The sequence below is a fragment of the Prionailurus viverrinus genome, chromosome C2 (assembly GCF_022837055.1).
Source record: "Prionailurus viverrinus isolate Anna chromosome C2, UM_Priviv_1.0, whole genome shotgun sequence".
NCBI lineage: Eukaryota > Metazoa > Chordata > Mammalia > Carnivora > Felidae > Prionailurus > Prionailurus viverrinus.
Window position 1 is genome coordinate 66,330,636 of NC_062569.1, and position 27,756 is coordinate 66,358,391.

The 27,756-nt window shown below is 36.5% G+C and overlaps 1 protein-coding gene across 1 annotated transcript in view; it reads left to right on the forward strand.

Moving 5' to 3' along the window:
- Positions 1–27,756, forward strand: part of NLGN1 (neuroligin 1) — an 834,402-nt gene that overhangs the window by 175,326 nt on the left and 631,320 nt on the right. The window lies entirely within an intron of this gene.

Genomic DNA, 27,756 nt, shown 5'->3' on the forward strand with positions numbered 1-27,756 from the left:
ATGACATTGCCTGCAAGGAACACAAATGATGCTGCCTTACCAACTGGTCGACTTTATCTCTGAACCCTGTTCTACAGATACAGATTTCTGTTCCTCTTAACACTGGTCAGCTCTGTCACACACCTAGTTTTTTGTTTGTTTATTCTCAGCTACTTCTGAAATCCCTGTGAACTTTCTCAGATAAGGGTAAATTTGCCGTAACTGTCTGGTAGTCACCATTATTCAGTCATGGTATTTTTTCCCAGATAGTCTATATTTTCAGTTACTCTTCCAGAAAAGAATGAGATTTTACAGATTTTTATACTAAATATTTACAGTCTTAAAATTACTTTAACATTTTTGTATTTATGTTAAACAATTTAACACATAGGGAAGAACATGATTCAGAAGCTACAATTAAATCAACCTTCAAATCATCCTCTAGCCAGATTGAGCACATGTACACACTGACAGCTGCAAGCTTGCATCTGAATGTAGCTTGTCCACACTCCATTTTTATATAACATCCAGTAAATCACTCATAGGAGAGTATGATTTTTTATGGCAGTAAATCATCTAAGTGTTATTTTGACCTTATTCATAACTTTGTAGACTTTCCAATCTTCATACAGAAGTCATATTAACATTCCAGTGCTGTACATTCTGTCTCCCTATGCGCTTCTAATCTGGCTGGACCAAGTCAGATTTCATTACAACATCCTGGTGGGGCAGGGAGTGTCTAAACTGTTCTGTTTTATGAGGATTGCATTGTATGGAAGAAGTTTCATATAACAAAATTCTCAAGTGCTGACCAGAGTGTTCGCATTCAATTAGGTTTTGGTTTGGTTTGGCTTGCTTTTTATTTCTTTGGTCATACTAGTAGAATGGGATTTAACCTCTATTTTATTATTGATGCCATGATTTGGGTTAAAAGCACAGTATACTTGAGAAAAGCACAGATACAGACATAGCAAAGGTGTTCTAAATGACCAAAACAAAGTCTCTTGTTTTTCCCCAAATGAGAATAACTGCAGTAATTTACATACCTTCGACTAATGTACAATACTGCAGTGGTTATTATTATGCAGCTTGTCAAGCACGTGTAATTAACTAAGTGACTTTCACCTCCTATCACAAAGATGTTGATTCACAAAGTCATAAATAAAGATGCTATTAAAGAATGCATAAATAGAGCATAATACATGAAAATATGTACAATCAAGAAAATGATAAAATACCAAAAAGGTAAGCTAGTAAGTGAGAAAGTGACCTTTCCTCTCATATAACTTCAGGGGGGAATGAATTCATTAGAAAATTCTTCTTCATCATTCTTTAGATGGTCGGTTCCATCGGCTGTATGAGAGAGTTGGCAAAGAGGTGTGTAAGGCTGTGCTATTTACTTTGGCAACTTTGAACTCATTTATAATTAGCCTGAGGACAAAATCTGTAGATACCTACTTCAGTCTGTGTGGTTTAGAGTCCAAATCTATTGTGCTTTTATGTTAAGCAGTTCAAACAATTATTTTGCTTTGGTATTTAATATATCTTATTATTAATACATAAATTTTGATCATTCATTGGCTGTTTGTATATTACTCCAAAGTCTAAATAACAAAGATTTTAAATGTAGCTTTCTATATAGATAGCTTTTCTTAAACTAAATAAAACTAAATTTTAGAGCTTGACTTTAAGCAGAGGAGTAGAATTCTTTTTTCCAAACTTTTAACTTTTTTCCTTCTCTATCATGGAAGGTCTCTTTTGGTCACTTCATGAAATCATAGTATTCTGGTTTAAGAAGATATTAGTCATTTATAATATCTATCTATCTATGCCAATATTTATCTCATATGGACTCTAAGTTCTTCAACAGAATTCTAGATGTTTATAAATGATGATTCAGGAAGTATAGGAATAGGTGTGCTGCATTTTATAGGTGATAAGATATTTTGGTTTGTTATTATTTATCTTTTTTAAAAAAATTGTGTGTAGTCATCTTCCAAGGCGGGTGAACCCCCATCCCTGTGCCAAGTACATTATAATCCGTGCATACTGTATTCATCCAAAACTATTTCTTAATTGCTTAAATCATGCATTATGCAAAGGAGTCAGTAATGAATGAAACGAAGATCTTTCTTCTCATAGAACTTACTGCATTCAAGTAAATATACAAAGAACAAACCATTTTCTCCACTTTAGTCTGCATAACAGGATCTTATACTTCGTTCAAGAGATCCCTTGCTATAGTTTTTAAATAGAGCTTTTGGGGGCGCCTGGGTGGCATAGTCGGTTGGGCGTCCGACTTCAGCCAGGTCACGATCTCGCGGTCTGTGAGTTCGAGCCCCGCGTCAGGCTCTGGGCTGATGGCTCAGAGCCTGGAGCCTGCTTCCATTTCTGTGTCTCCCTCTCTCTCTGCCCCTCCCCCGTTCATGCTCTGTCTCTCTCTGTCCCAAAAATAAATAAACGTTGAAAAAAAATTAAAAAAAAATTAAAAAAAAAATAGAGCTTTTGTAATATTATCCTGTTCAGTTGAAGGGGGAAAACATTTTACCAATAGGCTCCCACTCATTTAAAACAGGTCCTAGTTGCACTTTTCAATCTATCTTTTTATATTTCCCATGATAGTTTCAGCCATATGTTAATTACTCTCTAGATATTTCTTCAGGGTTTTATCCTTGCAAAGTGAAACATGGGGGCTTAAAATGGGATGGCTGTCAACACTTGGCCAAATGGGCAGATAACGTGTGACAGAAACTGGAATTTGGATGTAGAGGACAGATGTAATTTATCACCAACAAATTTATGAGAAAAGATACTGCTATCCTTATTATATAAATAAGAAAGTAGGTTCTCAGGTTAAGTGTTCTGACCCAATTTCTATTGCCAGTAAGTGATAGGTTTGTCTCTAGTTCTTGCTTCTATTAGATGCATTTCCATCGTGTTAAATTACTTCTTCTAGAGATTTCTTTTTTGATTTTAAGTTTATTTATTTATTTTGAGAGAGAAAGAAAGAGAGCAAGCAGGGGAGGGTCAGAGAGAGAGAGAGGGAGAGAGAGAATCTCGAGCAGGCTCCATGTAGTCGCAGAGCCAGATGTGGGGCTCCATCTTACGGTTCTTGAGATCAAGACTGGAGCTGAAATCAAGAGTCGGATGCCTAACCTACTAAGTCACCTAGGCACCCCTCCTCTAGAGATTTCTATAGCTTTGGTAATATATCATATCTCTCTACCTTATTGATCTTCCTTTCCTTTTTTTCCTTTCAAAAATGTCATTAATTCTTTTTATTCTACCTGTTGACTCTATTTTAGGTAAATTTCATGCTCCCGTTAATTGAATTGGGTCAAGACAATGATAGCAACTGATTTCCAGAAAACATGCTAGTAACCATTGTAGTTACTTGGATCTTCAATCCTACACATAATTTTATTACTGTCTAGGCCAAAATCTCAGCATATTTCTCCTGGCTACTATCAGGAGTAGCTTTAATTTGCTTATGTTTCATTTTGTTTCTTTAGTTTGCTGTCTTGTGAGAGTTGCCAACAAACAGAAGAGTGGTCAAATATTAGGCAGTAAACATGAGAAGGAGGAACAAGGGACCCAGAGAATCCACAAACAAATTGATTGGCTCATGGATACCCTAGAGTTGTGTAGCTTTGCATTTCTCCAGCACTTTGACTGTTATTTGCATAGCTCTTCTGAGATGAATACAGAATTGATTTTCCTTTCTGCAGTCAGTGGTGAGAAATTGTTAACCTAATTTTCTCATTTACCTCAATTTTTAATGTACAGAAAATTAGAATCTTAATAGACACTCTTGCATAATTGTTTACTCCTTGAGCATTTTATTCCTGATTTTCATAAGTATTTTACTTGTGCATTCTCCGTTTAGTAGTCATTACCTGAGATAACATTGAATTCATTCAAGAGTCTTTTCCACACATTTAGGGTCTATCTGGTTCTTTGTTGTACATAGAGACTGATTTTTCCCTAATTAAATATGTATAACACTACTCCTTTCGTTGTTAATGTGTTTAAAAGGAGATTATATTCCAGAATGCTCTCCTTCTTGCCTCATATATTTTTAACAAATTTATTCATCTAACAAATATTTATTGAGTCCTTACTCTGTGCCAATTAGAGTACTGTTCTAAGACCCAGAGATACATTACATCCGTGAAAAAATTAAAAAAAATAAAAATAAAATAAAAAAATCCTTGACCTCCTGGAGCTTACATCTAGTGTGTGGAGACAAATTATAGACAATAAACACAATTAACAGTTAAAGTTAAAAGGTGTAAGAAGATGAGAAATCAACAGAGTATGGAGGATCAGGAGTGCTGATGTGATGGATGAAGGTAATTTTAAATGAGATACTTAGCATAGCCCTCATTCCAGCAAAGACCTGAAGGAGATGAAGTGGTTATCTGGGGAGGTGAAGTGGATATTCAGAGAAAGAGGAGAATAAAGAGCTAGTACAAAGGAATTAAGGTGACAGTTTGTGTTGTGTAGTTAAGGAACAATTATGACTGTTGTATATATGAAAGGGGAGAGAGAGAGAGGCAATGAGATTCAGAATGATCCAACTTTTTATTAAAGAGGTAATGCCAGCACAGCAAATGAAACTATGAACAAAATTAAAAGGTAACCTACTGAGTGGGGAAAAATACTTGCAGATGATATATCTGATAAAAGGTTAATATTCAAAATATATAAAGAGCTTATGCAACTCAACACCAAAACAAAAGCCCCACAAACAATACAATTTAAAAGTGGCAAAGGACCTGAATAGACATTTTTCCAAAGAAGAGATACAGATGGCCAGCAGACATGTGAAAAAATGCTCAACATCACCAATCATCAGGGAAATGCAAATCAAAACCACAACAAGGTATGATCTTATACCTGTCAGAGTGGCTAATATCAAAAAGACAAGAAAAGACGAGTGTTGGCAAGAATGTAGAGAAAAAGGAACCCTTGTGCACCGTTGGTGGGGATGCAAATTGGCATAGCTATTGTGGAGAACAGTATGAAGTTTCCTCAAAAAATTTAAAAGAAAACTACCATACAATCCAGTAATTCCACTACTGGGTGTTTACCCAAAGGAAACAAAACCACTAATGCAAAAAGATACATAACGCCTATGTTTGTTTTAACATTATTTATAATAGCAACCTATTATGGATATGGAGATATGGAAGCAACCTAAATGCTCAACTGTATGATTTTATTTATGTGTGGAATCTGAACAATAAAGAAAAAACAAACAAATGAACAAAGCTAAAACAGACCCATAAATACAGAGGACAAACTGATGGTTTACCGGAAGGGAAAGGGTTAAGAGGATGGGCAAAAATGGATGAAGGAGAGTGGGGAAGTACAGGATTCCAGTTATAGAATGAATAAGTCATTGGGATGAAAGATTCAGCAAAGGGGAAGAAAAAGTTATTATGGCTGATGAATTGAGAGTAGATTGTAGAAGAGTGTGGGGAAACCGGGAGAGCAGATAAGAGGCTATTATAGTCCAGACAACATAGAAGCCTGGTCCAGCCTCAGTCCAGGGAAATAACAATGGACGTGATAGTCTCGATGTATTTTGAAGGTCACATTCCCCCCTCCCCAATTAAATTGCTATGGGCTGTGAAAGAAAATGAGTCAGAGAAGATTCCTAGATTTTTTGTCTAAGTCCTTACAATAATAAATAAACTTGCCATCAATTACTATGGGAAAAAAAAGGAATGTAGAATGGTTTAGAGGACATGTTAAATTTGAGATCATTTTTAGACATTCAAGTACAGACATCAAGGAACCAGTTTGAAGTTCAAGAGAGAGGTATAGGAGGAATACATTTAGGAATCATTGTGTATAGAAGGTAAAGAATTAAAGTCATGAGGCTGAGTGAGAATGAAAGGAATTGAATGAAAATAGAGAAAAGAAAAAGACACCAAAGGCCAATCCATGAGACATTCCAACATTAAGAGGGCTGGAAGAGAAAGAAAGCAATGGAGACTGAAAATGTGTTACATGTGAGATGGAAGGTAAGCCAAGATTTTGTTGTTGCTGTCCTAGAAGCTAAGTAAAGAAAACGCATCAGAGTAAACACAGTTATCAACTCTATCAAATGGACTTTTGTGGAGTCTGATGCACTGGAGTGGAGTCTAAGAAAAAAATGGGAGATTTGGAGTCTCTGAGCATAAATAACTATTTTAAGGAGTCTTGCTATAAAAAAAAAAGAAGAAAAAAATGGGAACAAAGGAAAATAGAGGTTGATTTTGTTGCTGTATGTTAAGATGAAAGAAAGAAATATTTGTATAGTAGAAAGAGAACAATTTAAAATATAGAAGATGGTAGACTGCTAAAATAACATTCTTATAGAAAGATGTGATCTAGTACACATTTGGAGGTTTTGGATTAAAAAGAGCACAGGCAGATAATTTAAATTAACATTAATAACTAAGAAGAGTTCATGAGTGGGATTCCATGGGTAGAAGTGGTAGTAGGATTCTATTTTCATCTGAGTATTTAAAAAAATTTAATGTTTATTCATTATCAAGAGACAGAGAGAGACAGAGCATGAGCACGGGAGGGGTAGAAAGAGGGGGAGACACAGAATCTGAAGCAGGCTGCAGGCTCTGAGCTGTCAGCACAGAGCTGGACGCAGGGATCGAACTCACGACCTACAAGATCATGACCTGAGCCGAAGTCGGATGCTCAATTGACTGAGCCACCCAGGCGCCCCGTATCTGATTATTTTTATTTTGTTTGGTGTGTAATATTAAAGGGAATGGGAATAGAATTAACATTGGCAAGCTCTTACTTTGTTCTAGAATTTAGCCTCATTAATTTAATATCATAACAATCTTATGAGATTCTTATTACCATATTACAAATGCAGACATGGAGGACCAAAGAGGTTAAACATCTTGTCCTAAAATATGTAATTTGTTGGTGACCAATTATATTTTCTTTGAGGAGACTATTTTTGAACAGAATAGAACAAAACAATACAACAGCAACAACAGCAATCCTGTTTATGTGGGATCCCAGATCAAACAGAAAATGAAATTGGTGGCCAGTAGAAAAAAAAATCTTTATATACTGGAATAATTACAACATCTGGTTCATTTGGGGGTTCAAAGATGAATGGGAAGCCAGATTGTACCAGAGATTTGGGATCACATTTGAATTAGTAGCCTTGGACAGATGTGGTTGTCTTCTAAAAGCTAAACAGTTTAAGTTGGAACTCTGGAATGAAGTAGATCTAAAGCGTTGTAAAGTTTTAAAAGAGTAACATCAATTGTTCCATTGTTTACTGACAGGCAGAGAGAGTCTTCTGAAGCGGATGATTAAAAGACCATTATAGTTGTCCAACTCAATTTTTCCAGAGAATAGATACCTTTTTTTCTTATAGAAACTGGGGTTGAAGTTGAAAACATGTAAGACTTATGTTACCAGCAAAAAGAGTTATTCCGCAAAATAAATCCTTTGTAGAAACTGCTTTTCTTTCTCCTATCCAATGTATAATAAATAATATATTTTCTTTCATGTATTGTTTTCACATATGGGACATGCTACTAGCTTAACAATTATGATATAATTGTTGCTTTAATTCATTTCTACATTACTTAGCATTACAGATTTTGTTGATAATCTTTTGGTTTTTAATATTTCTTCTATGAATGCTCTTCTTTTTCTTCCCCATCATGGTGGTACATGCTAAAATAGTTTAGGAAATGACCAATTTTAAAAATCACACCAGTATATAAATTTGCTAGAAGCAATCATATGAACTCATTCTAGATTTGATCATCTTAAATTCTTGACTAGATGTGGAAACATAATTTCTACTCATCAATCTTCTCATAGCCATTTCTAAGAGGACAGAGTACTTAATGTAACACTTCCTATATTAGTTTCCTGGGACTGCTGTAACAAATTGTGGGGCTTAAAATAGCAGATATTTATTTTCTCACAGTTCTGGAGTTGAAAAGTCCAAAATCAAGGAGGTGACAGGGTTGATGATTTCTGGAGCTTCTGAAGAAGAATCTCCCTGCCTCTCTCTGAGCTTCTGGTGGTTGCCAAACCTCCCGGGCATTCCTTGGCTTGTAGATGCATCTCTCTGATTCTACCTCTGTTGTCACATGGCTTTCTTCCCTGGGTCTCCCTGTTGTCTGTGAGTCTTCACATGGCCTTCTCATAGGATGCCGATGACAGGATTTATGACCCACCATAATCCAGTATGACCTTATCCTAATTACATTTTCAAAGCCTCTGTTTCCAAATAAGGTCATTGTCTTACTTTGCTAGGACTGCCATAACAAAGTATCACAAACTGTATAGTTTAAACAACAGGAAATTTTTGTCTCAAATTTCTGGAGGCTGGAAGTCTGAGATCAAGGGGTCGTGAGGGTTGATTCCTTCTGAGGGCTATGAAGAAGAATCTGGTCTAGGTCTCGCTCCTTGGGCTTACAGATGGCCGTCTTCTCTCTGTGTCTCTGTGCATGGCATTATCCCTGTATGTATATCCGTGTTCAAATTACCCCCTTTTAAAATCTGGTTTTTTTTAATTGACATATAATTGACATATAACATTAATTTCAAACGTACAACATAACATATGATATTTGTATTTATTCTGAATTGATCACCACACCCAAGTCTAGTTAACGTCATCACCATACATAAGTACAAAAATTCTTTTTCTAGTGACAAGAACTTTTAATATTTACTCTTAACAACTTTCAAGGGTGAAGTACCATATTATTAACTATAGTCACCAGCTGTATATTACATGCCATGACTTACTTATTATATAACTAAAAGTTTGTACCTTTTGACCTTCTTCATCCATTCTTCCCACCCCTCACCCTCACCTCTGGCAACCACCAATCTGTTCTTTATATCTATAAGCTTGTTTTTTGTTGGTTTGTTTGTTTAATTCCAGGTATAGGTAAGATCATACAATATTTATCTTTCTCTGTCAGACTTATTTCACTTAGCATAATGCCCTTAGAATCCATTCATTTGTCACAAATGGCAAAACTTCATTCTTATTTATGGCTAAAGAGTATTCTTGTGTGTGCATGCATGTGTGTGTGTGTGTGTGTGTGTGTATGTGTGTGTGTGTGTGTGTGTGTGTCTCTGCGTGCATGTGGGTTATTACATCTTTTTTTTTTATTTTTCCATTTATCCATCGATAGACACTTGGGCTGTTTCCATATCTTGCCTATTGTAAATAATACTGCGATGAACATAAGGGTGTATAAACCTTTTCCAATTAGTGTTTTAATTTGCTTCAGATAAATACTCAGAAGTAGGAGTTACTGGATTGTGTGGTAGTTCTATTTTTAATTTTTGAAGGAACCCTTTTGCTGCTTTCCATAGCAGCTGTGCCATTTACATTCCCACCAACAGTGCATGATGGTTCTCTTTTCTCTACATCCTCAACAATACTTGTTATTTCTTATCTTTTTGATATAGCCATTCTGACAGGTGTGAAGCGATATCTCATTGTGGTTTTGATTAATATTTCCCTGATGATAGGTGATGTTGAACATCTTTCCTTGTGCTTGTTGGACATCTTGTATGTCTTCTTTGGAAAAATACCTATTCAGATACTCTGCCCATTTTTAAATAGGATTTTTTTTTGTTATTGAGTTGTCAAATTACTTTTTGTTTTATAAGGATACCAATCATATTGGATAGGGTCCACCCTAATGACCTCATCTTAACAAATTTTATACATATATATATATATATATAGAGAGAGAGAGAGAGAGAGAGAGAGAAAGAGAGAGAGAAAGAGAGAGAAAGACCTTCTTTTCAAATAAGGTCACCTTCTGAGGTACTCAGGGTTAGAACTACAACATATTTGGGGGGGGCACAATTTAACCTATAAAGTGAAATGCTGAGGTTCTAGTTAGACATGAATTCTTGAGGGACACTAAGCACTGAATCCCCCTAAAAATTTCAAAATGGGTCATCATTATATCCATTTTATAGGTTTCTTGTTTAAGTTAAATAACTTACCCAAGGTCACATGCTGCTAGTTAGGAGCTGGGGCTTCTTTTCAAATCAGAACTCAAATGTAATATTCAGGCCCTCCAACACCTGTAGATTCTTTGTGCTCTCCTGAGAAGTTTCTTTAATTTGTTTTTTCAGTATTTTTTTTATCAAGAGAGGATGCTATGCATTAGTTTAGATACTTTTAAATATGCAAGTGTTTGATCTGTGATAAAATGATTCTGATTTTTTTAAACTTTCCCTGAATTTTAAACATTTTATCCAGATGGTTACTTACATGCAAATATGGTTTCAGTTAAAATTAAGATCCTATAAATTTAACATTGTAGTAGCATTGATTTTCAATACTATCTCATTTGTCATATTTAGGCAGTTGAACAAAGTTCTTTTTAAAATGATTTTTAAATTTAAGAACTATTTCTTTGTTTGCTGTAATTGTGTTCATCTGGTATCTATGTAATGATGGCATTAGAGCAATTTAATTACAGTCCTTAATTTTCATTAAAGCATGTAAAATGTGGCAAGAGTCAGTTTTAAACAATTACGAAAAGAAATCTTAATGAAAGGAGTTGGGGTCATTGCAGCTGTAATTTGGAAAATTATAAAATCTGATTAATCAACAGTCCTAATTTTCTGCTTCTCATTTGAGGACAAAAAAAAAAGCTCATCCTCTCTTTTATCTCTTTTCTTTGAGGTAAAGACTTTTGGAACAGTTAGGCCAAAAAAGAAATTACATGTTGTCTGCTAGTCTTAGGAGGGTGATACAAAAGCATTTTCCCTCTCTTCTCTTTCTCTCACAAAAGAGTTCCTATTCTGTTTCCCCCAAAAACTTCTGGGTTCCTCTTCTAGAATCTTTCCAACTTCCTCAAAGTGGAAGTGGAAGGAGGAAGAGAGGGAATAGAGGGATAAATGAGTGCATCACAGGTATGACATGAGGACAAATATAACCCTGAAAGGTAGATAAGAAGCATGAATATAAATTGTAAATATAGCTGTTCCCAGGAAAGGAGGAGGGAAGCCTAGGTAGAATTATTAAGAACACATATGCTTTTTCTGATTTGGATTCCTGGGCCTTTCTGGAATAGATATGTCCCTGTGAAGTGGATCTTTGGAGAGGAATGCCTATAGCTCGTGCTAAGTTTGCATTCCTGCAAAGTTCCTACTCACCGTTTTCCTCAGCTCATCATCTTTGCAGGCAGTGAGTTCAGGCTTCAGTTTGTAGCTCTAAGCTTTCATCACAAAGATTAATATTGTCCCTTTGGCACAATAATTTACAGGCCAGGCAGAGCCTGAGGTTTCTGACCTGCCTTTGAGCTAGGTAACCAAGGAGCCTGACAGTGCCTCTGTTGACCTACCCCCCAAGTCCCCACCATCACACACCCCTACACTCCCACACATCCCAACACCACCAGGACAGCTCGGCTTTCATTCCTTACACATGTAGGGAAAGTCCACCTATAGTGCCAAGATTTCTCTAAAAAAAGAAGAAAAAAAAGTGGGGGGAAGTGAGATTTTTTTTCTTTTGTTATTAAAAAAAAGTTTGGCATTTATTTAGGGAATTAACTTTGTTTCCATGGAAACTAAAATATCTATAAATTTGGATTTTGAAGAGAAAACAATTTTTCTATAATGACCATTTAAAATATTTTGTATTCCAATTCACTCTGAAAAGCTAGGGATGATATTTGGGCTTATTTCTGTTTCTATAGTGTGAAGGCCTTTGGCCACCTGTCCAGCTCAGCAAAGGCGTTTTGGGGAGGGGGGCGCAAACAAAACCTTGTAAAATGTTTACTGGGTGGGTCCTCAGATTGTCGTTAAGTAGAGTCTTTGACTATCAGAATGATGCTTCTCTCTCTTTCTCTCTTTCCTTCTTCCTTTCGTTGTCTCCCTCTCCCTCACCCTCTCCCTCTCTCCCTCCCTCTGTCTCTCTCTGTAGTATTGATGTTGCTTTGGCTTAGTTTGTGTTCTGTGTCCAGAAGGCACTGTCTTAAATTTCCTACATGGCCATTCTCTGTCTCTCTCTTGAGCCTACCATAGGCAAAATATATGTCCCCAACTACTGGAGGCTCAGTTGGGCAGGACAGATTTATTCTTCGCCCTCAGGGAGCTTCCTTTGCAGTGAGAACCCACCAGTAACAAGAAATCTGATATTGTTGTAGGTGGCCATGTCAATATTACCAAGTAAATGTAAGCCTTATTTGTATTAAAATCTCAAAACCAAATGAGGAAATGGCTCTTTCTGTGGGGGGAAAAAAGGTAATGAAGCTGATATTTGGCACTGTGTTCCCTGTAATAAAACATTTAATTAAATCTTTAAATGTGTATGGAGCACAAAATATGCACATCAGAATAAAACACATCAGGCATAACCAAAACTATAATTATATCAGCCCTGTGCCTGAGCCCACCTCCGTTGCTCTGCCAAGAAACAGTGCTTTAAAACTTTCTATCCATCTGTTAAAAAAAACCCAAAAAACTGCACTGTACCTATACAAATCTCTGGAAAGCTTGAGAATGCTTTGGCTACTGATATAGCAGCTGCTGAGTTACTGGGCTATAGGCTGTCTCTTCTGGAGGTAAATTAACAGCTGCTGCGCTGTAGTTCTTTCCACACTTCTGTTGAGTGTCTTCTCTGCGCAGGGCCCTGTGGTAGGCCCCAGACACACAGAGATAAAAGAAGGGCCTGAAAGGGCTGCCCTCAAAGCACTCACTAACTCTTGGAGGTAGCGGATTCGGAAACAGAAAATAGCAAAGTAGTAAGTGCCCTGAGGAATGGAAGCAGGGGGCATGATGGGGACGCATAGGAGAGATATCTGTGGTTTAGAGATGTTCTGTAGTAGAAAGTTGTCCCTGATGTGACCACTCAGGAATAAATATTGTTATCCGTCTAGTCTAGTGTGGTGTGTGGGACCATTGTACTGAGTTACTCCAGAATGAAATGTTTGTGTTTATTTAAAATGTGTGTTTGTTTGTATGTGTCGGAGGACATGTATGTATGTATATCCATGTGTCTCCTCCTCTTTTCTGGGTTGTCTCCTTTTACTGCTCTCACTTTGCCAGGCTGTAGAAACGCTGCCTACCCACTTCTGAGGTGATTAAAACTGTCATGGGTTGGAAGACTGAGCAACCACACTTTAAAAAACACGCAAACAAAAAACTTGTTTGTGAAAGAAAAACAAATAGACTTAAAAAAAGTGTCTGCGCTAAGTAGTCCATAACAACTTAAATATGTAGGCTTTGTTCAAAAATAATCTTTAAATTTCATATTCTGAATAAATGAGGCTGCTGAAGAGGTAGCTTCCGAATACGTGAGGCAAACACCTCACCTATTGATTTTGAAGCTGACTGTGCTTCACTAGTTGTGAAGCTATAGGAGCCAACCCTTTCTCTTCACAAAGTCACCTCTCGGACATGTGTACAGACATTGCTTACCTCTGATACTCAGGACATTGCAGACATTATCCTTCCATCCTGGTGCACCTTTTCCCTTCTTCTCCACTTCCCTCACCTTCACCTGGAGCCACTTGTCTGAACCACTGTAATAGCCTCATACCAGGTCTTTCCATTTCCATTCCTGCTCCTGAATTCCATTCCTCATATGATGACTCCGTGATGACTCCTGCCCACTTCTGCAGTCTCCTTCCGTATATTTCCCCCTTGCTCTCTACACTCTAGCCTTGTTGATCTCCTTTTGGTTACCGATCTGTATCCTACTTCAGGACCCTTGAACTTGCTCTTCCTTCTAACTTGAATATACAGCATCTACCTCTTTTCTTATCTAAGTCTTATAATTCAAGTCTTGGTAAATTGTCAGCCTTTGCTGAGCACTGTTAAAGTAGCCTCTTTTCACCCAGGTATTCTTTTACATACCCAGGATTATTTCTTTTATTACATTTTATCTCCATATGAAATTATCTTGTTCATTTATGTGCTTACATATTTACTCTCTGTCTGCCCCAGAAGAACATTTTTCTTCTTCACTGTTACATCCCTAGTACTCACAAGGGATTAAATAAATATTCACTGAAAACATAAACAGCCTTAAGACACAATGCACTTTGTTGGAGAGAACCTTCATCTCCTACCATCTGCATTTATTTGAGTAATACTACACCTGCTATCGTTTCTCACCAGACATAGCAGGTAAGAATATATTCTATTCCTCTCTGCTCTGCAATCACTGTTTGTTTATGGCTCCCAGAATGAAGAAAATTTCGAAGCCAACATCAGAGTCCTTAACTAAGAAATAACAGTGTTCAGTGGCTCAGTGTCTGACAGATATAACCTGGACTCTGTTGCAAGGGCCCTTGGGGCCGAGTGGCTGCCAACAGCCGAGGCTCTTGGCTCTCTGCCTGTGCACGTTACTGCCAGCCTTATTGCCTTTGCACTGAATTTATATTTTAATACAGGACGCCAACAACGCATTTGTGTAATAGAAGCACAGAGAATGATTTCCCTTTTCCAGGCCAGAAGCTTCATTTTCCCTTCCCACCCTCTAATTTAATTTCCTTTTCCTCTTACCTAACCCCAATTTCCCCCCTGCTACAAATATATCTTCTCTTATAATTATTTTACTTTCTTTGTCCTTGTTATACCATCTACCTCTATGATAGAATTTCTTGCCAGTATTTCTAAGGCATGTCATTTGAGGTTACTAAACAGGCAGAATCTGGGTACTAAAGGATCTAAGAAAAGGTCTAACTGGATTTGTTTAAGGGATTTTCTATATAGCATGAAATAGTTCCTTCAATGCTCTGTGCTTATGATTTAGCCTTTAGTTGTCTCAAATTGCCATTAACATGTGCATGCATCCAGAAGGTTGTTTTGTTATTTTCTTCTTTTATTAGATATTAGCAACTGCCAGCTTTCCCAGAAAATCCAGAAATCACATTATAAAGTGGGGCACATGAGAGAATGAGACCTTATTGTATATATAACACCATAGGTAGAGCTTGTGAAATATGGTTGGTGCCCAATAATTGGTTGATAAATGAAGGAACATTTTGAGCATGACAGATAATGGGCAGCTTAGATTCCTAAGCTACATGGAGAGGCCATTGGCTTTTGTAGTGGACAGTGGAGGCTGGATCCTGGACAGTTCAGGGTGGAGAGGTGTAGTAAGAGCATTACAGATTTATAATCTCTTAATTTAGTTGTAAGAGACAAATCCGGCAGTCACATAGACTAGATCTGTGTCTCCAAACACATTGCGTAGCTGATGGAGAAGAGAATGTTAGATTCCTGGCAGGGCTGGCTTCACGGGAGGGCGATCTGTGCAGTCATATTGATCCCTGTGCTGAGAAAGGCTCCATACTTAGTTAAATGTTCCACTGTCACCATCTTGAAATTCATATTTATTTTTGAACAAGGGATCCTACATTTTCATTTGGCACTGGGCCCCACAAGTTACACAGCCAGTTCTGCTTCCTTGTTTCACTGGCATTTCCCCCATGCTTCATACCCACTGATGTTCATACAATTCTGAGAGATAGTAAAACAGAAACCCTCTGTGCATGTTGGAAAGTTCGATTAAAACTCTCAACTAAACACTAAGAACATTTGTGTTTGTACCCTTGCAGTCTCATTCACATTTAAGGGGAACAAAAGGGACCACATGGTAACTTGGGGAAACAAAAGGTCTGTTTTTCTCTTATTCCTATTTTTATGTATTTGTTCATTGTCTCACAAAATGGTTATTGAGTATCCACTATGTCCTAGAGACTGTGTTAAACACTAGGAAAAAAACAACTAAACGTGGTGTTTACCCACAAGGGGAATTTAAGGAATAATAAAAAAAATTATTCTTATTATTGTAGCTACCTACTGTACCTATACTGTACAGTATAATATCTATCAAGGACTAGCCATTGTTTTAAGGGTTTTATATACTAGCTCACTTAATCCCTGTGATTAATCCTCCCACAAATGCCCTGTGAAATTATTACTATTAATATCCTTACTTTACTGATGAGAAATGTGATGCACAGATAGGTCACATAAACTCTACAGGTTCCAGAGCTAGAAAGTGACACAGCCAGGATTTAAAACCAAGTAGCTTAACTTTGTTGACTTAGTGCCCTTAGCCACTAAGTGCAACAAATGTTAGAGGTGCTATGAGGGAAGGAGGCAAAGTTATGCATGGTAGGAGGCTGCCCAAAGGAGGGAATTACCAGCTCTGTTTTGGAGGGGGCTGGTGAGGAAGGTTTTGTCAAATTCATCTTGCTTGAAATGGTCTGTGAAGCATGAGGAAGTGGCCCATCCACTGAGGAAGAGAATGTACTGGGATGAGGTGGGAGGGGCTGGGATAGGTAGATAGCAGAGAAGTAAGCCTGGAGTTCTAGGCAGCAACCAGATGTTGTGTCTAAGGAGCTTGAAGGTATTATATAGGGATGGCAAGTCATTAAAATTTTTAAACAAAGACTTGACATGATCAGATAATAATTATAGAACACTCTCTACAACATTGTAAATGATAGAATCCAAGGATAAAAACTCACAGTAGAGACAAGTAGAAGATTATGGCAATGGTGTGTCAGTGAACCTGAGGGACTTCGCAAAGACAATGGTTGGAAGAGTAGAAAGGAGGAAATGAAGGATAAGCGATATTTTTTTGGCAGCTCAATGGGATTGGGGTATTGGCTGGTTGTCAGGAGGGCTGAAGAAGGGATGGAGCCTAGGATGGCTCACTGCCCGGTGCCTCCCTTCTTGACCTACTGCTCTCACTTTCCCTTGAACAAGCCTTCTTTAACATAGCTTCTTCACCAGGACTCAAGAAGGGAGGAAAGTATAGAGAGTAAGTTAGAGTAAAAAAATGAAGTCCGAGAACGGGAAAGTGTCCATTGCAGAGGAGAGAGAGAGAAGGGGGAGAAAATCCAGAAAACAAATGGAAGGACTAGATGGAATACTGAACAGTTTTTTAATCTCTCATGTGACAGATTAAGGTAAACTCTTGAAAATAATGCCACATATATGTATTTATTTTACTGAGTCATCTTCTAAAAATGGAACTTGATGAAAAGATAAGTATGTCAGAACAAGACAGAGACAGGTGACAAGGATGTGTGGCAATGAGGCAGTGGAAAGAGTCGTAACTCTGTAACCTACCTTTGATTGGGGCAGGCTTGAAAATGAGAAGGAAGACATACATAGACAGCAAATCACAAACTGTCAACTGGAAAGAAAGCAAAATCATCTATCAAAATGTAAATTGGTAAAAAGAACAGACAGGTGTATAATTTATGTAGATTTGTATTAATGACTAAACAAATGAACCTAATTTTTCAGAACACTAGTAACTCAGAAAATACATGTTGATTGAATTCAACATGTATTTTTGAAGTGTTTACTGTGTGGCATGCTTCATGCTAGGTATTGGAATACAAATCCAGCCTGTGCACATTAGTAACGCACACAGACATACACACACTGAACTCAGTACTTAACATGTAGCATGAAAGCAAATTATAAATAACCAAATATATGTACTATAAGACCAGAGAGGTCATTAGGGGAATGAAATGTTATAAGTCTTCATAAAAATACAGGAACTCATTAAGATGGGTGTGAATCAGCAAAGTTTCCTAAAAGAGGTAATAGTCTGGATCAGCTTTGAAGGATTGGAAGACTCTCAGCAGGTAGGGGTATGAGAGCTTTTGTCTAGGGTGGAAACTAATTCGATTGTAGGAAAGAAAACTAGAAGGAGGTAATGGCCTTATACTTCATATGGAAAGTGGTTGACAATGGCAATACAAAGATGATGGACTGGGGAGACATTTCAAAGCAGAATTAGCAGAATTGGAAACTGATGGCAAAAACACAGACATCAATGCACATTAATTTCATTAATTTCATCAATGCGCGCACACACACACACACACACACACAAATGCTCTGAAAAAAAAAATCCTACATTCATTTCTTACCAAAGAGGAGAAAAAAGGTGATGCATCTTCTGTGCAAAAATTTCTCTATTACTGTCATTTCTGAGCTGTGCATAGTTCTAGATTTCCAAAAGAGAAATGAGTAGGGTACATAATACTTCTCTCAGGAAAAGGCCACCCACTGCCATAGTGTGTGAGTATAATTCTCACTGACAAGCCAAGATTGAAGGATGTATATAAGGCCAATTGCACAGACTCAGTGTGTTTTTCCAGCTATTTAACTCTTCACATCAAGTGCTGTGTTTATTTGCATGGAAGTGGAATGGACCCAAAGAACTAGAAAGCAGCAAAGCTACATACCTTGCTGTGAGAAGTACAGATGGGACTGGAGAGACTTTTACTTGAGACTTATACACCTAGATCATTAAAACCACATAAACCTCAGAGAAAGACTGAGAATATGGAATGTGCGACATCAAGTAGAAAATTGTCTAAAGCAATGGCAAGAACATCTGGCAAGATCAGAGCATGATAGAATGCGCAAATTGCTTTTTGATGCTGACCTGCTGGAAGAAGAGAAATAGTTCCAGGCAAAAGAGAGGTAAAAATATCAAACTCATTTTGAGATTTTAGAGAAACAAAAGTTTACCTGGAGTGATCATGGGGATCACTTTTCTTCTTATGATTCAAATAGGCAAAGTACTTATTTAGGGAATTTCTGAAAAATAAAAAAGAGAACAAAGTTACTAACTGACCCAATTAGTAAACACAGCAAGTTGCCATATTTCCTGCCCAATAACAGATGCAAGCCTTAGGGGAGCTGCACACTGCCTTCCAGATCATTGAACAAATGACTTCTTCAGTGCACTAATTATGCTGAAAGAGTTAAAAGAGCTTCTAACTGCATTCTACACCCAAGGGAGTGTTGAGTCCCAGGGAAGCTAAGCTAAATGAAGAACTACACTAGGCTATTCCTGAAGCTTAAAATGCCAGCATCCTATCTCATCACTATTCTACAGCAACATATGATATTTATTCCTCACAGTCTACCTTGTTAGCCATGTCCCTGTTGGTGGCCTGCCTCTAACATGACTTCCACATAAAACCTCAGTGAAGGTTAACATTGGTGAAGGTTGAATGCTTCTTGTGTATTCTGTCCTTAAAGTGCTTTGGCATGGAAGTCCACAATACTGAGTGGATGTTGGCAGCAGGGGTGACAATTGGCCTGTGTCATCAAGAAGCTTAGTCTGATGAGAAAGGAAGTTGGGCAGGTTACATATATAAAGTAAATGTAAAGGAATATGATAATTTTCATAAAAGACAAAAAAAAACCCAGAGTCTTTGGAGGGTTAAAGGAGAGAGGGATGATACCTAATCATGAATGTGTTTTTGATGAGTTTAGAGAGTAGACAACCAGGAAATGATAGGATTGAAAGTGACTCGAAATAATGCAGACTTGTGATGGATAGATATGGAAGGAGAGATCTGTTCTCTCAGGAAGAGAGAACAGCATGGGCAAAGGGAGGCGTGAAGATGGGAAAGAACAAAGATGTGACTGTCACATGGGTGGAGTTGGGCTGGGAAAGAAGTAATAAGTATCAGGAAGAAAAGATTGATTGGGACTTTTGTGAAGGACTTTGAATGCTCGTGTTAGGATTTAACATTTAATTTGGTAGGCAAAGGAGAGCCAGCAGATGTTTGTGCATAAGAGAGTGACATGATTAAAACTGTTTTAGGAAGATTAGTTTGGAAGTTGTCTTTGGTTAGATGGATATTGCAAGGGGCTGGTGCTTGGAAAAAAAGTTAATAGACTTTTACAATTGTGTCATCTGACAAGAAGTTGATCACTAATTTCAAAAATCTTATAAATATTTCAATTTTCCTAACGTGCCACTGATATCTATTTAAAAGGCTCCAAAGATTTGGCAATAAGGAGTATTACTAGCTTCCTTCTTCCTTCCTTCCTTCCTTCCTTCCTTCCTTCCTTCCCTTTTCTTTCTTTCTTTCTTTCTTTCTTTCTTTCTTTCTTTCTTTCTTTCTTTCTTTTGTTCTTTCTTTTTTTATTCTTTCTTTCTTTTGTTCTTTCTTTCTTTTGTTCTTTCTTCCTTTCTTTTGTTCTTTCTTTTCTTTCCTTCTTTCTCTCTTTCTCTCTCCCTCCTTCCCTTTCTCTTCTCCCCTCCCCCTTCTTCCCTCCCTTCCTTCCTTCCTTCCTCCCTTCCTTCCTTCCTTCCTTCCTTCCTTCCTTCCTCCTTCCCTTCTTTCTTTCTTTCTAAGAAAAGAAAAAAAAAGTATGCCAGAAGCACCAGTATGTAAGGTTAAAAGGGGAGATGTGCTGGATTCTCTGGCTTTCTGTCAGCATATCAGCTCAGGATAGAATGCTGGACACAGGGCTTCCTGGTCTGGCTCTGTCGTTGCATTGCTGTGTGACCTTGAGCAAGTCACACCTCTTTGGGTCTCAGTTTTCACTTGTGTGAAATGAGAGTTCAGGCTCCATGACATCTAGAGTCATTTCCATCTTTCACATTTTCAGAGTCTTTATAGGAACAAAGTGAATTGCAATGGATAAAAGGGTTAATGTCCGTCTTCGTTTTCTTCTGCCTATTTCACTGACTTCCCAAGAATCCTAGTAAGGAGGAGGAGTTGAAGATTTCAGTTCATGCATGAATTTAACTTAGCATGAGCTCAATTCATTTGTTGCAACAGTTTAAATACCATCTTTAATGTTTTCTTGTCATGATACTCTTGCTGTTTTTCCTTGTTTCCAAGAAGTTAAACTTTTGCTGATGCCTGCTTCCATGTCTTTACAACGAATTAGGATGCATTTTCTTCTTTATATTTAAGAAGACTCGGAATACCAGTTTAAATAAATTAGTCATAATGTAATATTGGTATATCTTAGTTTCATAGGGAATAATTTAAGTCAGCTAGATGTGCTTTGTAATACTTTAAAAATACGAATACAAGACAGCTAGGGACCAAATGCAGTAAGAACAAACAGAAACTATTTCAATCAGTGGGTTAATTAATTAATTAAATGAATTATAATAGAATGTAGAGAGTATTAAGGAACCAGTGGTTGTGTTTCCAAGACTAATTTATAGCTCATAAGTTGTCTGATTGTTCTTAACTAAGATGATAAGGTTTATAATTCTTTCTGATATTCTATTCACTTTGTCAATTTGTATTTTTTTTTCTGGGGGCTTCCATATAGTTTTATAAAAGGCTTATGAGGACAGCATGATCAATATATTCCAGTGAGAATTTTAATGTTTATTTATTTATTTTGAGAGATAGAATGCAAGCAGGGGAGGGACAGAGAGAGAGTCCAAAGCAGGAGCCACGCTCAGCTTGGAGCCAATGTGGGGTAAATCTCATGAACCATGGGATCATGACCTGAACTGAAATTAAGAGTCAGATGCTTAACCCACTAAGCCATCCAGGTGCCACCCCCCCACCCCCCCTCCCACCCCCAGTGAGAATCTTCTTGAGCTCTACAGTAATTGTTAGAGATTTCATACATGTCAATTTGGTCAGACAGGTGTAGAGAATGGGTGAGCCAAATATTCTTGACTGTACCCACTTACCATTTGCCTGATTCTAATTAGAGAGACATTAACTCTTTCTGGATTTACTCTATTATGTCTACACAGCCTTTAGCAGAGTTTGAGTCATCAGAAGACTGAGACTACCACTGTTAAAAGTACCACTCCCCCACTTTTTTTTTAATTTTGCAGAAAAATGGAAAGATTAACTGGAATGGTAAAGAATTTGGGTAAAAGAATGATATTATATAGATTAGGAAAAATATCCTTGATGTGGGTTTTAGAGATAAGCTAATGTGGACCATTTTCTGAGAGGGTGGACACGTTTTTTGTGATTATAGATACTGGAAAGAATATGCCTACATATTCACGCCCCACCCTAACTCCCATGCTTCATGCTCAGCACAGACTCTAACATGGGGCTCGATCTCATGACCCTCAGATCATTACCCTGAGATCATGATGTGAGCCTAAATCAATAGTCAGACACTTAGTTGACTGAGCCACCCAGGCACCCCGATAAAAGAAATCTTTTTAAGAGGTCCATAGATACAAATCAGATGACTTTTACCAGAGTTACTAGTGTGAAAAACTCAGTACAAAATTAAAATAAACCTACTGTTAGGACTCTGACTTGGTCAAAATATAAAAGATGATAGAAACATCTTTGAAATTTAGCATGATTAATTTTTCTTGTAGCTAAGAAATACAGCTTTGGTAACTGAATTTATATTAGCTTTATATCAACAATACATTCAAATGTATGAAATCTCATCTCTGTTTATAGCCTGTAGGTTAGTGCTAATAGAACTTTCTGCAGCCATAGAAATACTCTAAATCTGCTCTGACTGATATGGTAGCCACTAGCTACATGTGGCTATTAAACACTCAAGACATGGCTAATGTGACTGAGAAACTATTTAATTTTGTTTAACTTTTATTAGTATAAATTAAATTTTAAGCAGCTACCTTTCATTAGTTGTTACCATTTATGGCAGTGCAACTAGAGAATGAATATTAGTATCACCAGAGGAAAGATAAAAATCATCTACGATTTTCTAATATGAGTAAAACTTAGTCTCCATATTGTGATAATTTTTGAATTTAGAAGATAGTAGCTAATTTTTTATAAGAAATGAACTTGTTCAAATACATTGTGTCAAGTATGATTATTTTTAATTTCATGGATTTTTTTTATAACACTCTCAAATTTAACTAGGTCTTTGCAAAAATTTTTTGAAAACAATTAATTAATTAATTCTCAGTTTTTCAAAATTAAAACAAAAGTAATTCAGAACAATTTATTACATTAAGGATTATTTAATATATAACAAGTGTTCTTGCTAATATTTTCTAAGAGATCTATGGAGTTAAGAACATTTTGTTTGTTTCTGGAACTAATGTATACAATATTTTCCACCCCACCCCCCCCCGCCCCAGCTATTTTAGAATTCATCTCTCACAAATGACTTAATCATTAAGAAATATTTTTATTAGCTGTTTTTTGACAATCAGCTTACAAACTTGTCATGCAGTTTGTTTTTAGAGGTTTTGAATTGACTATTATAACCACTGACTTTTCAACTCAATTTCTAAGACTGTGCTTATGATTCATAATCTATTCTTTATTTTTAAAAACTAGCTATTGCCAAAAATAGTAAAACTATCCCAGTGGGAAAGAAAGGTATATTTCCCTTGGGACCTCTTGAAAGTCACTGACTGGAAAACAAAAACATTTCCGTAATACTGGCTCACGAGTAAACTGACGTCATCAAAAGTTATATCTTCTTTCTCTTTCTTTCTTTATTCTCATCTCCTATGGTTTTAAGTTGAACACATTATATAGAGGCATTTGCAATTTGTGATTTTCTAACATATTAACCTCAGAGTCAAAATATTTATTATTTGCATATTGCATCATCTCACTTAGTACTGGGTTTTTTGTTTGTAGCAAATGGGTTCATTCTAGCTCTTGGTATGAAATTACCTCCTTTTAGGTCATTATTTTTTCATTCATGATTTTCTTGATAGCAACTGAGTTTTTCCTAATCTTTAGGAAGATACATGTCACTTATTTTGCATACTTTTTTCTCACAAAGACTCATGCTTTAAGTTATTCAAGCAAATGTAAAGGCTCTACGTTTCATCCAGGTGAGACTTTTTCTTTCTAATTTCTTGTTTTCTGTTCAGCAAAAGAAATCATCCCTGAAAATCTGTATGCATTACCTGAAGTCTGCTGTCTTTTTGTGAGGCTTTTGTTGATGCTGTACTTGATTCCAGTATTTGTCCATTGAACCTCTCTCTTTTCTCTGTTTTTTTCTCTTTTATGTGAATGCTTGTTTCTCTTCCTGACAGATAGTGCTTTCACTTTCTATCATTTGCATGAAGAATTAGGCAGTGTAAAAGTTATTACCTATGTGAGCCTGGCCTTCTGGGGTGAACAAGCTTCCTGGAGCCTCACCGTCATCTGCAAGGGCTTGGATTCCTCACCTCTGGGATGACCTTGCTCCATAACACGTTCTTTGTAGTAGAGACTGTTTTCTGTTCCTGTATATAGATATGAGAATGTCATTTGTCATTACCCTTAAGGTAAGCCACTCAGGTGGGGAAACACACACACACACACACACACACACACACACACACACACACAACCTCTCTCATTCTGTGATTATTACTGATTTTTTTATGCCAGAAACTCATGTGAAAATGTCTTAGGTTTTACCTTATAGCAATAGTCACTGAGCATCCAAACTGCTCTGAGCAATCTATTAGTCTTGTGATTGGTTAGAAATGAAGAAATCTATGCAAGTGTGCACATAAAGAAAATTCAAGTTTTAATATAAATTCTGTCAATATGTAGAACTCTGTATAGTTTTTGTCTAATAAAATTGGGAAGACTCTTAAGAGATATATTAAGCTACATCTTCATTTTTTAGGAAAATAACTTGTTTGGGGCCCGATGTAACTTTAACATTTTGTCCTGAAAAAGCTGAATGTAATATTTTAATTGCTTACTCAATGAGGTCAAAGCACTTTGTGGAGCAGTATATAAATAACTATTTTTACTGTATAAGCAATATTAGGATTTCTATTATAATCCTTTATTTTTAATTTGATCACAACAGTGAGGGACATACCTGTATTTAGAATATCTTGTTGCTTTTTTATTTTTAATAAGTCTTCTAAACAGAAGGATTTAATTATTTCTTTGTGTATGTGCTTGGACCATATTCCCAGACTGGGGTTGATCCAATGTTAATTAGGTTGGCAAACACCATCTCTGTGTTCCTAAAAATGAGACTTTCAGACTAGCAAAATGATCAATAGACAATTATATATTTTTAAAAAAATTTTTTTTAAACGTTTATTTATTTTTGGGACAGAGAGAGACAGAGCATGAACGGGCAAGGGGCAGAGAGAGAGGGAGACACAGAATCGGAAACAGGCTCCAGGCTCCGAGCCATCAGCCCAGATCCCGACACGGGGCTCGAACTCACGGACCGTGAGATCGTGACCTGGCTGATGTCGGACGCTCAACCGACTGCGCCACCCAGGCGCCCCTAGACAATTATATTTTAATTAAGAAATACTTCTCAAATTTAAAAGAAATATTCTTTATTCAAAGACATAGCTTTAGTTATCATTAAAAAGGAAAATAATAATTTAGGTTCAAAGGAAGAGCCGTGTAACAATAGGTTATAAAACATCCAGTGAAAGGTTGTTTGAAACTTGGGAATCCTTAGATAAAGGGCATTTTAGCAAATTGTATATCAAGTTTCTATGAGACAACTCCCTTTGAATCATATATGCGTAACTAATCCCTTATCTCCAACTCCTTCACATCTTGTTTAATATTGCTGGTTTAAACATCTGTACCTTCATTGCTTAGAAAAAAAGTCTTGACTGGGTTAAAATAGTGAAGAAATCAATCTCCATTTCAGACTTTATCAGACTTGTATAATTATAGCTTAAAAAAGCTTGAACACTCAATCAATTCTTTTTCTAACCTTTATAGAAAAGTTTTTTTAATACTGCATACCAAAAATTTAGAACTTAAAAAATGTTGAAGGTTAAAGAAGGCAGGAGTTATTTGAGAATGATTTTCTTTTTTATAGACAAAGAAAAAGAGAAAAAAATGTATGACTTTAGAGTAAACTATGTTTCTCAGTTATGAAACCTGCCTGGGAAAGTGAACAAAGGCACAGCCAGTCAATTGTGATTGGGAAACAAAGCTATTTTGGAAGGTATCACAAAATCTACACAGACAAGGAGAAAAGTATTTTCACTGAAGCACTTAAATGACTGATATGCTGTCCAAAGTATGAGGAAGATTTCCAAGGCACAAAGTTAATGTTTTTAAGTAATAAATATGAAGTTCTAGAATCCCTAACTGAAATTATTCATACTCTTACCTGATTTTCTTCGATTTAGGAGTAAGTCTACTATATGTAAGAAGATAGAAACCAAAGGCCATTTCAAAATAAAGCTGGATATAATCTAAAAATTAAAAAAAAAATAAAACATGATTAAAGTATGTGTGAATTGGCAGTGTTCTGCATTTCCCTCCAAATCAAGTGGTCAAGTATATTCCTTTCAGGTAGATCCTACTGACCCTTATAATTAGATTCCTTCCTCCGTCTTTCCCCTTTAACATAATTTCTATTTAATAGTATCATCTTTTAGAATTCCTTCTCTTCCAGAGAAGGAAGCTCAGTCCTTTGTGGGGTCTCTTATCTCTTCAAGGACATCTCTTACTAGGCACGAGTATTCTTTAAAAGTTCCTTTTGAACATGTTTTCTTAATGTAGAACAATATTCTTCTGACATGCCTTGCTTAAATTTTTTTCAAGTGCCATGAGCCTGTTGACTTTGTTACCCCAATTATGCAACATTGTATGCAAATACTAAAGTATTGGACTTTGGAAAAGGAGACTCTTGTAATGAAACTTGAGCGGTGTGCTAAGGGAGAGGTGGTTTGGTGGAAGTTAGTTTAGACGGAGACCCTCAAAGAAAATTCCAAGATGAGAGCCAATAGTTAAGGTGCTTTCTCAGGACATGAAGATGTGGTATTACAAGTTGGCCTTCCTAGTGATATTCCAGATCGGTAATCGTATAGGTAGTTGTAGATTTAAGTTTGGAGAGAGACAAGTTCATTCTCAAAGTGCTTATTTTAAGTCAAATGTGTGGTTCAAATCATTATTATTGGCAACTGTCTATATTAAATTGTCACCGAGTAAGACATAGTCTGTTAAGCAAGCAAGTAGAGGATTCTCACATGTGGAGAATATAGATTTCTTGTTTTGAGAAAGATTGGTTATGATACTATCGGTCCATCCTTTGTATGTGTAGATTAAGAAAAAAAATGAAGTCTTAATTTTCCTTTTTTCCCCCTTATTTATTTTGGGGCTTAACTTTCCTTTATTCTTGAAGAACCAAAAACAACAAAAGACTTTGTGCTTGACATATACATACTTGTGTGTTAATGTGCATGCATGTGTGTGTATGTGTGGGGGGTGTCAGTGTATGAATTTATGGATATATGTGAGAAAGAAGGAAACGCTACCAGGAACAAGGGTTTCAGTTTTACCTTTGTACTTGTTGGTTTTGATCCTGAGTAATTTTTGAAGTATATAGTATCATTTGACAACTCAGTAAGAATACATATTTGTAGTTACCTATAAGTATGGTAACAAGAGTAAATCCAGTCTAACTAGGAGTAAAATCTCTGGAATGACAGCTATTTACTTGAAGCTTTTTTCCAACATGCATTCAGAATAGGTGAAAATAGGTTTCCATTTCACAAATTTCTGGTCATTATTTTTATTTCATTATGTCTGGTCATTATTTTTATTTCATTATGTATTAAAATTAAGTTGTGGCACAGAAGCCTTAAAATCATGTTTTTGTAATTTACAATTTCAAGATGGAGTTTAAAATGTTCTTTATTTGATAATAAACTTTAATATTTTTCTCCTTTCTTAAGCCTACAAAACTTGATCCAGGAGCAGATTTTTTTTACAGCTGGTTTATAAACTCTTGGAAAATGGTGTTTATAATGGAAATACTGCCATAACTTTAAATCTAGCAGTGCTACGAGGCAGCCTTCAAGCTTCATGATATTCTGATAACGTAGAAGTTAGTTTTCAGATGCATCTGCAATATCTATCTTGAGCATTTCAGATGTAGGAAATGAACTGTCTTACTTTTAGAGAAAAAAAGAGACAAACAAACAAACATATTCATTTTATCGAGGTCAGCATCTGTGGAAATGGGTTTATTATGCTATACATATCACTTAATGCTTCTTGAATTTTGTTAGATATTTTGGTTATAGCA